We start from the raw sequence: 9,136 nt of genomic DNA, 5'->3' as shown, positions 1-9,136 counted from the left end.
AGTTTGGCAGCAGGTATTGGGTCTGGCCCCTCCTCCTTTCACGTCATGTCTTGTGCTGGCTCTGCCATTTGTCAGCCCATGCAGTACAAGTGGTTCAGCATACTAATGTGGCAGAAAAATAGCCCAGGAAAAATTTTTAAAAAAGAAAATTATTTTCTTCTAGTTTAATGAACTACAAAAGTTCATCAAGAGGTCAGATGAGCACTGTGTGCTCATGTGGTGGAAATGGGGGAGCAGAGTACCTTGACTGGATGCTGGAGGAGGAGACTGGACTCATCCCTTTTGATAGTTAGCAGACTGCTTGGTTGGCACAGTCGTCTTGTCTAACCACAGCCTCAGATACTGTAAGAGACAACAGTTGCCAGGAGTATGAGCATAAAAATAGTTTGAAGTTCATTGAAAAGTGCTTCACAATTGTAGGTGTTACATTTATACTTCTCTTACAAACAAACAAAAACCCAAGCCATTGCCAGCTGGCTGAAGCAGGTGATTGTCCCACTCTACTCTGCGCTGGTGTGGTCTCACCTTGAGACTTGTGTGCAGTTTTGGACACCACAATATAAGAAACATATAAAGCTGTTAGAGAGCATCCAAAGGAGAGCTGTGAAGATGGTGAAGGGTCTAGGGAGGAAGCCATAGGAGGAGCAGCTGAGGTCACTTGATTTCTTCAGCCTGGAGAAGAGGAGACTGTCTACAGCTTCCTTGTGAGGGGAAGCAGAGGGGCAGGCACTGATCTCTGCTCCTAGTCCAGCAGGACATTCTTAAGGCTGTTAGGCTGTGTTTAATTGGAGCAGGTGTCATGTGCTGTAAACCTTATCGTGTCAACCCTGGCATTAAAGTGGTTTTAAAAGAAAAAGCAGAGATTCTATAACAGCTGATGAGCACAGTAGCCACTTCAGCAAGTTGCCTGACACAGCTGCCAGTGGACTGTTCTCTTCACCTCAAGTACCCCACAGTACCTGCATTTTCAGGCTTTGAATATGGCTGGCCAATCAAAATGGATTTGGGGATCCTTGTGGTGATGTGGAATAAACTGGAAGTGTCAGTAGATTGGTATTGCATTATTTGTAGGTGTCGTTGACCCACATTTGAATGTAGAATTTCTGATCTGAGAAGCAAGAAAATCAGTCACCTTTTTGAGCAATGAAACTCTTCAGGAATTAGTCACATTCATTTCATGGCTCATAACAGCCTGGGAGATTGGCCTGTCCTCTGAGCTTATGCCTCCACGTTTCGGTTTGGTTTCATTTGGATCTTTTTGATTTAAAATCTCCAGGAAACCATGCTGAAATAACTGCTCTCTTTCAGTAACTGATGATGATGATAGGTTCATCACATAGCAGATACTTCCCAGAGCTTGTGGGTGAATGTTTTCAAAAAAATAAATATAGCTTAGCACGTATACTGTTAAGTCATAGCAGATTGCTCTACATAGTAATAAATGCGCATGCATTTTAAAATCTTTTTTTTGTGTCTATGTGTCTGACTAGCACAGATTTATTCACAGTTAATGTGATGTTGTATTCAGAATTAGTTGAATACATGTTTTCAATAATCTGCCTTTGATGCCACTTATTTCCCAATTTAAATGACCTTAATACTGTGAAGGTGGCGGTCCAGCCAAAGGTGGAAATATAGAAGCCTCGTGCTTAAGGCGACAAGGGATGACAGTGACAGGCTTAACTCACAGGTGTTGTTTCTGGTACATCTGAAAGAGTTTTCAGTTCTGAGAGCTAAAGACAGCGGAATTTCCACCCTTATCCATCCTGGCTTTCCCCCCCCCTCCCCAGACTGTTAGCGAGCATTTCAATTGCAGTCGGTATTGTGTGATGTTTCAGATCTGTCCACTAAGAGGCTAACTCATTCCAGATAAGCCTTGAACAGACAACATTCATTTTTTACTTTGCTCAGAATTTCCTGTGCTTTGTTCTGCATCTGTTTGTGAAAGACTGCGTTATCTTTGAAAGCCTTCATCTTGTTTTCTTTATTCAAGCTATATGCGAAAATGGAAAAAAAGGGAAGAGCTGGAAGGAGCCCAGCTGGAGCAATCTACCAAAGATCCTACAGAGGGACAGAGCTGGCAAACTCCTGAAACCTCTCCAGCTGACCTCTGGTACAATTAGGGAAGCCAGGAGATAAGCCACTTTTCCGGCAAAAGGTTTGGCAGTCTCAGCCAGCCAATGCCCAATGACTACACCAGCATTTAATTGCATTTTTCTCTTCCTCTGATCTGTTGTTTAGCTTTAGTAGTGGTTGACCTTAAAAATATTTCAGTTCAGCCTCTTCCAAGTCTTTGTGTGTATGTGTGTAAACAGACACCTTAGAGGTAAATTGCACTTTGACATGCTGTTTCAGCGAGGTTGTCACAAAAGCAGGTTCTTCCTAAAACACCTTCCACAGACACTGGTTGTCATCTCTGGTGCTGTGAAAGGTGAAAGCATTTCATGGCCAACTGTTTTTAAAGATGTTCTGTTTACTGTGGCTGCAGAGCACCCCAGTGTTTTTATGTTATACCTGCTGTGTATGTGTAGAGATTGAAAGAAGCTTAAAAGTGACGAAAATGGCGCAGAGGGAGTACAGGTTTTTTTCTTTCTTCACAACATGGGAATTTTTTTTCTGTTCAGAGCGGAAATGCTGTCACAGTCTTAGCAATGATAGAAGTGTGTCCTCTCATATATAACACTGAGGAAAGGCATCTGGGTTGTACTGACACAGATGCAGGTGTACTGGATGGAGAGGGTTGAAGAGGAATTTCATTCCCTTCTGTTTTTTCCTGACCCCTGCTCCCTTGCTGTGATGTTGAGAGCTTGTTTCAAAGCCTTAGGCTCTCTCTCACTCTCTGGCTCCATGTGCCAGAAGGAAGTGATAGGGTCGCACAGAACCACAAAACTGAGGCACCGTACGGGAATGGGCTGGGGTTGGGGAGGGGCATGTTCCTGTTACACAGTCTGTATGCAGGACTCTATTTCTCTTCCCTCCTCTTGGTTCCTGTGGTGCATCTGTGTAGAAACACGCTGTTTCTCTGCCAAGGGGAAGAGTCCCAACTCTTCTCTTTAATGTGACAATCTACTTGACAAGGCAGTAAGCAAATAACTTTATTGTTTTTCCAAGATAATACAATCTGGTGCTTCCTACAGTACTTGTTCTGCCTCTTTACATCTCGGGAGGTCAGCAGCAATTTCCTTCAGGTGGAAGTCATGAATAAGGGATAGAAGTTACCAGAATGTGGCTTGAATTCCAAATCTTCTTGAAACATAGTTTTTTGCTACTCTTCTCCCTCTACCCAAAATCAATTGAAGATGGCCTTTTGTGCAGCAATGAGGTCTGTGGTTAGGGACTAGTTGTCAAGTTTTATTTAGATGGAAACCTGTCCCAGAAGCTTTACCTCATCTCATTGTCCTGCAGGGATGAACTTCAAATGCCAGTTTACATTTGCCTGGAACTGACCTTCTCTAATTGAAATGAACAAGGCTGTCTTATCTAAGTAGATAAACACAGCCCATTTGCAATTGTAGATTTAAATGCACTCTTTCATAGATTACCTTCGCACAGTATGGCGCCATGCTTGAATATTTAAAGTCTCATTAACAAGAGACCAGAATTGAAGAGTAAATGTTCTTTGTGAAAGGGAGGCTTTTGAGCTGCAAGCTGATGTTGATCTCTCCTAGGCTGGAGGAAGACTGTTTGGTACAAAGTCCCCTTTATGCCAGCATGGAAGGCGCTCCAATAAAACTGGCATGCAAAGTCTTGAAGGTTGATTAACATCCAGAGCATAACACAGGGTTATATACAAGTACTCTGCTCATAAAGTAGAATAAATGGGCCATTAGTTAAGGCATTGCTTAGCACAGAAAACCACTTTTCTTTCTCCTATGGATCTAAGCTTCTGCCATTTACAGCCTGGAAGGCAGGCTTTTTAGAAATACTTGACTGACTGGAAAAATGAGTTTAAAATGATTTCTACAAACTTAAGTATTGGGGTTTATGGGGAAGATAGTATTGCAGTCTTTCAATTTCCCTAGCAAAGCTGGATATCTAGATGGTGCTGGATTACCATTTGGCTGGATCAAAATGATAACTGCTAAGTAAATGTCTATTTAAAGCATCTCAAATTATTTTGGACTCGGTGGGGATAGTCTTGTGAAAACTAAATTTTCTGACAGACTCTTGTGAGAAAGAGAGACTGCTCTTCAGTTTGTGCTTTCCTGCTTCCAGGAGAGATTCTGCCAGTATAGATGAAGGACTCAGGAATTTTACCAAGGTTTTGGGAAAATAGCTTTCAGCTTTTGTTCCATGACTGTTTTCCCTCGTGGCCCTTGTTGACCAGGTAGTTCTTCAGGCAGCAGGAACCGTAGAGCAGACTGAAGGGAGGTGCTGTCTCTATTTCCCTTTACTCAGGTGGAAAGCAATGGAAAAGCACTGGTTTGGTGTCCTCTTGTCGTGAGAAGACTTCAGTTCCCTAAGGTGCTAAGTATGATAGGAAGGACCTCACTAAGCTTTTGGTTGGTGTCTTTCTTTGCTCTAAAATTGAATGCTATTCTGCAGCTCAAAGGAAGAACTTCTTAGCTCCAAGGTTTGGGAGTGGGTGGTAGTGTCAGTTTCAGAAGGATCTGGGGAATTCTTCCAGTATGAAGAGTGGGGAGTGCCCTCTATAGGGGACAGATTTTGTCCTGACATGGTCTTTTAAGAGCAGAAGACTCTTTTGGAAGGTAACACTACTTGCATAGATCCTGCTCCCACCTAGGTGGGAACATGCCAAATGTTGTCTTCAAAGGCATTAATCTGCTACCATGTACTTTCTTAAGTTCTGCTTATGTCAAAGATGTGCCCCTTTCCCTCACTCCCCAGAATTAAGCTTCTCAATTGTTCGTAGGCACCGTTTTGAGTTAAAACCAGAGTGTATGGCCTTTCTCACTGAGACCTCAATACAGAGCTCATGTTTTGGTCAATGACAGGATTTCACTGCAGGAGCTCACACATCCAAGAACTTAAAGAAATATGCTATCTTATTATTTAGTTGGAAACGACTGAAAAACAAAGGGAAAGCTGTTGGAACCTCATGGATTGCTGTAGCTTCCCACAATACACTTTTTCCCCCTCAAAATTCACTCCAGTACGATCTGTTTAAGACTACACAAGCCACAGTTTTACTTTACTTTCTAACCAGCAATGCGCAGCAGATGTTGCTGAACACATTTTGTGCCATCTCTAGAAACAGAGCGTCTCAAACCTGCGTAGGTCCCTGAACGCATGACTTCCTTCCGAATTGCAAAGAAACTGTTCCCAGTCCAAATCTAGCAGCGTCTGCTGCTGGTGCTTGTCGGGAGGGATGTTCCTGCCTGCTCCCTGTGAAATGTAGGTCAGGATTTTTAGCTTACGATTGCTCATAGACAGGTAGTTCTCAGATACTTCCATGGCAGTACTGGACAATTAGGAGTATTCCCTCTCTGTGTTTGCGCAAGCTCTTCATCCTTTTTTGTTGTCCTTTTTCCTCCCTTTTAATCGGAAGGAGGAAAATGCGTTTTCCTGTTTCTCCTCTCCATCTACTTGTGTTTTTCGTTCTGTCTTTGTCCTCTTATTTTCTGTGCTTTCTTTGAAGCAGGAAGGTCTGTTCCTGTGCCATGCCATGCCGTGAGGACAACTCCAGGCTGCTTACTGCAGGCTCAGTGTTAGAGATGCAGAGATCATAGATTTCTTTTCTTTCTTTCCTTGTGCCCCAACTCCTGGGCCATCCAGCCCAATGTGAGAACAGATTGGCCTTAGTATTTGGAGAAAAGATCTATAATAAGCACTAGGGACATGCTGGTAAAAAGCATTAGCATGGCATACCAGCTCTGTTGGAGTACTGACTGTACATTAATTCTCCAACTTATAATTAGCTATATTAAATTCCAATTTTCTGAAAGGAACCATTATCAAATAACACTCTGTTTGAAATCTCAAAGAAACATAAGGAATGAAAGCTTAGTCCTCTTATGCTTTCATCTTTCAGAAGCAATCCCTATCTCAACATCTTGACCTACATTTTCTTTTTACCCTCTCCAAGAAACATTGTGTGGATTTAATGTCTCAGAAGGGAGGTAAGGTTTTTTTAATGCATGTGTATGTGTTGACATATAAAGTTTGGGGAAAACAATGAGGCCTTCATGTCCCCAGTGGCGTTGGTTTTTTTTTTGAAAAAAAAAGACTTGAAAGTGTTTTCCATAATATCTCCGAGGCAGATTTTATGTTCAGAAAGAAATTAAATGTAAAAAATCCACCCCATTCTTTTACAAGTGGTCCACTTTTATCTCTCTAGATTCTGCCAAAACCTTTCCTGATTTTACACGGCAGTAGAAAAAAAAAGGGACTTATGTTCTTTCTTACATTCTCTTTGTCACTTGCATCTAGTCATACATTTTCTTTTTGCCATTAAATGGGATGGTTTTGTTTTTTGAGGGGGGAGGAGGGGTGTGTGGTATCTTTAACATGCTAGTTTTATTCACATTAGTTCCAGCCGTTACTGTGAAGTTGTTTGGTGTTACTAATAAACAGTTGTACATGGGAGTTTAGCCTGAAAAACATGAATGTGAGAAGAGCCAAAGGGTGTCGGTGCATTAGCAGCTGATGGCAGTTACAAGCTAATCAGGAGCCCAGCTTTGATTCCTGCTCTGTGTAGTGCTGCCCCCTTTCCAAAACACAGCACGCAGGACCTGAAGTGCTGCTTTCCCATTAGGTTGGTCCGTCCTCCCCTGTTGGGAGGGTGTGGTGTCTCCAATACTCATGAAGTGCCTGATGCCATCCTTTCTGCTTCATCCCACCACATCAGGTTATGTCCTGTCTTCTCCCACTGCAAGATGAATTTTGCTGTAGTCTCACCCTGTGTGGGAACAGGTAGAATTCTTCTCCCGTTTATTCAGTGTGGTTTTGTTTGGTGGTTTTTTTTTTGTTGGGCTGGAGGAGGTATGTGTGTCTGTTAGCACTTTAAACACATAAAGTGCCTGCTAAATGTTAATACTGTTTAATGGTCTTTGTAGGTTGAGAAACAGTGTAGGGAGGAAATGTTCTAACTCCAGGAAGGCTTTTGTTGTCTGAGCCGTTTTGCTTTAATATGTCCCTTTAGCTTTTTATAGGGAATGTACACAGGAATTCCAGTTGTCATTCCCCCCCTCCGTCCAGTATTGTCACATCATATTGAAATAGAGTTATGCAGTGTTTTTGAATATCAATAATGTACTTTTGGCCCTAAATCAGGGGTTTTTTTTTGAGTGTAGTAATATAATGGTGAACTTCAGCATACACACATCCTCTTGGGTATATTTTGAAAGCTCACTTACCTTTTTATCATACATTTCTATGCTGTTCCATTACATGTGACTCCCACCCCCATTTCTCTGATGCTGTACTTAAAACAAGAAATATGCTAATGGGTATCAGCCATGATTACATGAATGCATGAAAGGAAAATTCTATGTAATGAGTTCTTGGGGTTTTTTTGGGAAAAAAAGTATTGTTAAAAATTGCAAGATAGTACTTTATCTCTTTTGCTTATTCAGAAAGATAAAATCACTAAATGCACATCAGTGTATAGTCTTGATTATGTAAGTGTGTGTTGATGGTTGTTCCAAGGTTTCTATTAAGTCAGGAAGCAGCTAATGTTGTTTCACTTCCCCTTCTGATGCCCTGAAACATGAGCAAAAAAAAGCTGTTTAATAGCAGCAGAATGTTTCATGGTGGTGGAATTTCTTTAACTCCTCTGGGGGGTGGTGTGTCAGGAAGTCTCCTTAACATTTCAGAAGCCCACTATCCAGTTTTTCAAGTGACTGCCCCCCTACCCCAGCTCTCATCTCTTCCCCCCGTGGTTCGCCTGTGGAGCTCACAAAAGGGAGGTGAAAGTAAGGTTAAGCTGCTGGTCTCAAGAGCTAGAAATAGAGATGGAAATTGCTTGGCTTATGAGGAGCATTTCCTTAAAGGTTGTTACAGCACTGACATTTCTTATGCCAGTGCTTCAGAGAACTGCATTGATGCTGGCAAGAATCAATTGTCTCCCCAGTTAAAATGAGAGCAGTCTCCACGTGCAGTCTGGCAGGTGGCTGAAGTTTACGTTATCCAGTGCCTTTAAGGTTGCGTTGCTCTTGCTTTGGCCTGTGTGCCACTCCTGTGGTGAGATCCTTGGAGCTCAGCTGATGGCTGAGCATAGGATCCTCCTGCTTTATCCCTTCACCTGTTCTCCAGTCACTGCCATGCTGGAGCTGGTCTAGGAGGGTAGGGATTTCTCCTAAGTGTCTTCCAGCTACAGATTTATTTCCCAGCATGTTTTTTTTCCGTTGCATATTCCCAGAGAGACGTCCACCAAGCTCTTCCACTGCTGTCAGTGTCATGCAGGAGATGGGCTGGAATCCTTACCTTAGGCAAAGGCTTAGTGCTCCAGTAGGGGTGAAATGTCATTGCTCCTGTGCACGCCTGTGGCAGAACAATTTGTTCATTCACATCGGGCTTTCATATTGCACTTGCGATTTCAGTTTGCAGCAGTTGGTCTAAACGTTTTACTGTCACTGTCATGAGCCTACTCTCCTCTGACAATAACTCTGCAAACAGATTACAGGGGACTGAGTTGCAACAACAGAGCAGTTCTTCATCCTGAGCATGGAGAGTACTTCTCTGACCTTTAATTTAGGACAGCGAGGAAATGATACTGCTCACTCCCCTGCCCCCATAAAATAAAAGAAGGGGAAAAAAAAGCCCCTTCCTCTGAGAAAGGGGAGAGTACAGTTCTGCAACAGGTTTCACAGAAAGATAGGTGGATTTTTAAAATTTGTATTTTTTTTTAAAGCAACCTGCTTTTGAAAATGTGTTCAAAATACGTTTGTTACTGCATGGTGAAAGTGTATGACCACATTGCTGTTTCATGCGTTAAAACCATGCCAGGTATTTTAAAAAATATATTTTTATAATCAATTTAGCAAGCTGGCTGTAAAACAAGTGATGGAGGAGGAAGGCATCCCAAAAGTTCAGAGGCCAAGTTTTGGGAGCTTTCTAGGTGGTTTGAATTTTTGTGTCGTTTTACGATGCCTTGTAGAGGCTTTCTGTGAGAGAGAGGAAGAAAATGGTACACTGGGTAGATGCTGTCAAGGGGAATGGCTCATCCCCAGGAAAA

At 42.3% G+C, this 9,136-nt stretch overlaps 1 long non-coding RNA gene across 1 annotated transcript in view; it reads left to right on the top strand.

The window, feature by feature from the left end:
• The window catches only part of LOC103798724, a 73,922-nt gene that overhangs the window by 6,226 nt on the left and 58,560 nt on the right, over positions 1 to 9,136 (top strand). The gene's annotated exons all lie outside the window — the stretch shown is intronic.

The sequence above is a fragment of the Acanthisitta chloris genome, unplaced genomic scaffold (assembly GCF_000695815.1).
Source record: "Acanthisitta chloris isolate BGI_N310 unplaced genomic scaffold, ASM69581v1 scaffold16003, whole genome shotgun sequence".
NCBI lineage: Eukaryota > Metazoa > Chordata > Aves > Passeriformes > Acanthisittidae > Acanthisitta > Acanthisitta chloris.
This window is presented reverse-complemented; position numbering and strand designations above follow the sequence as displayed.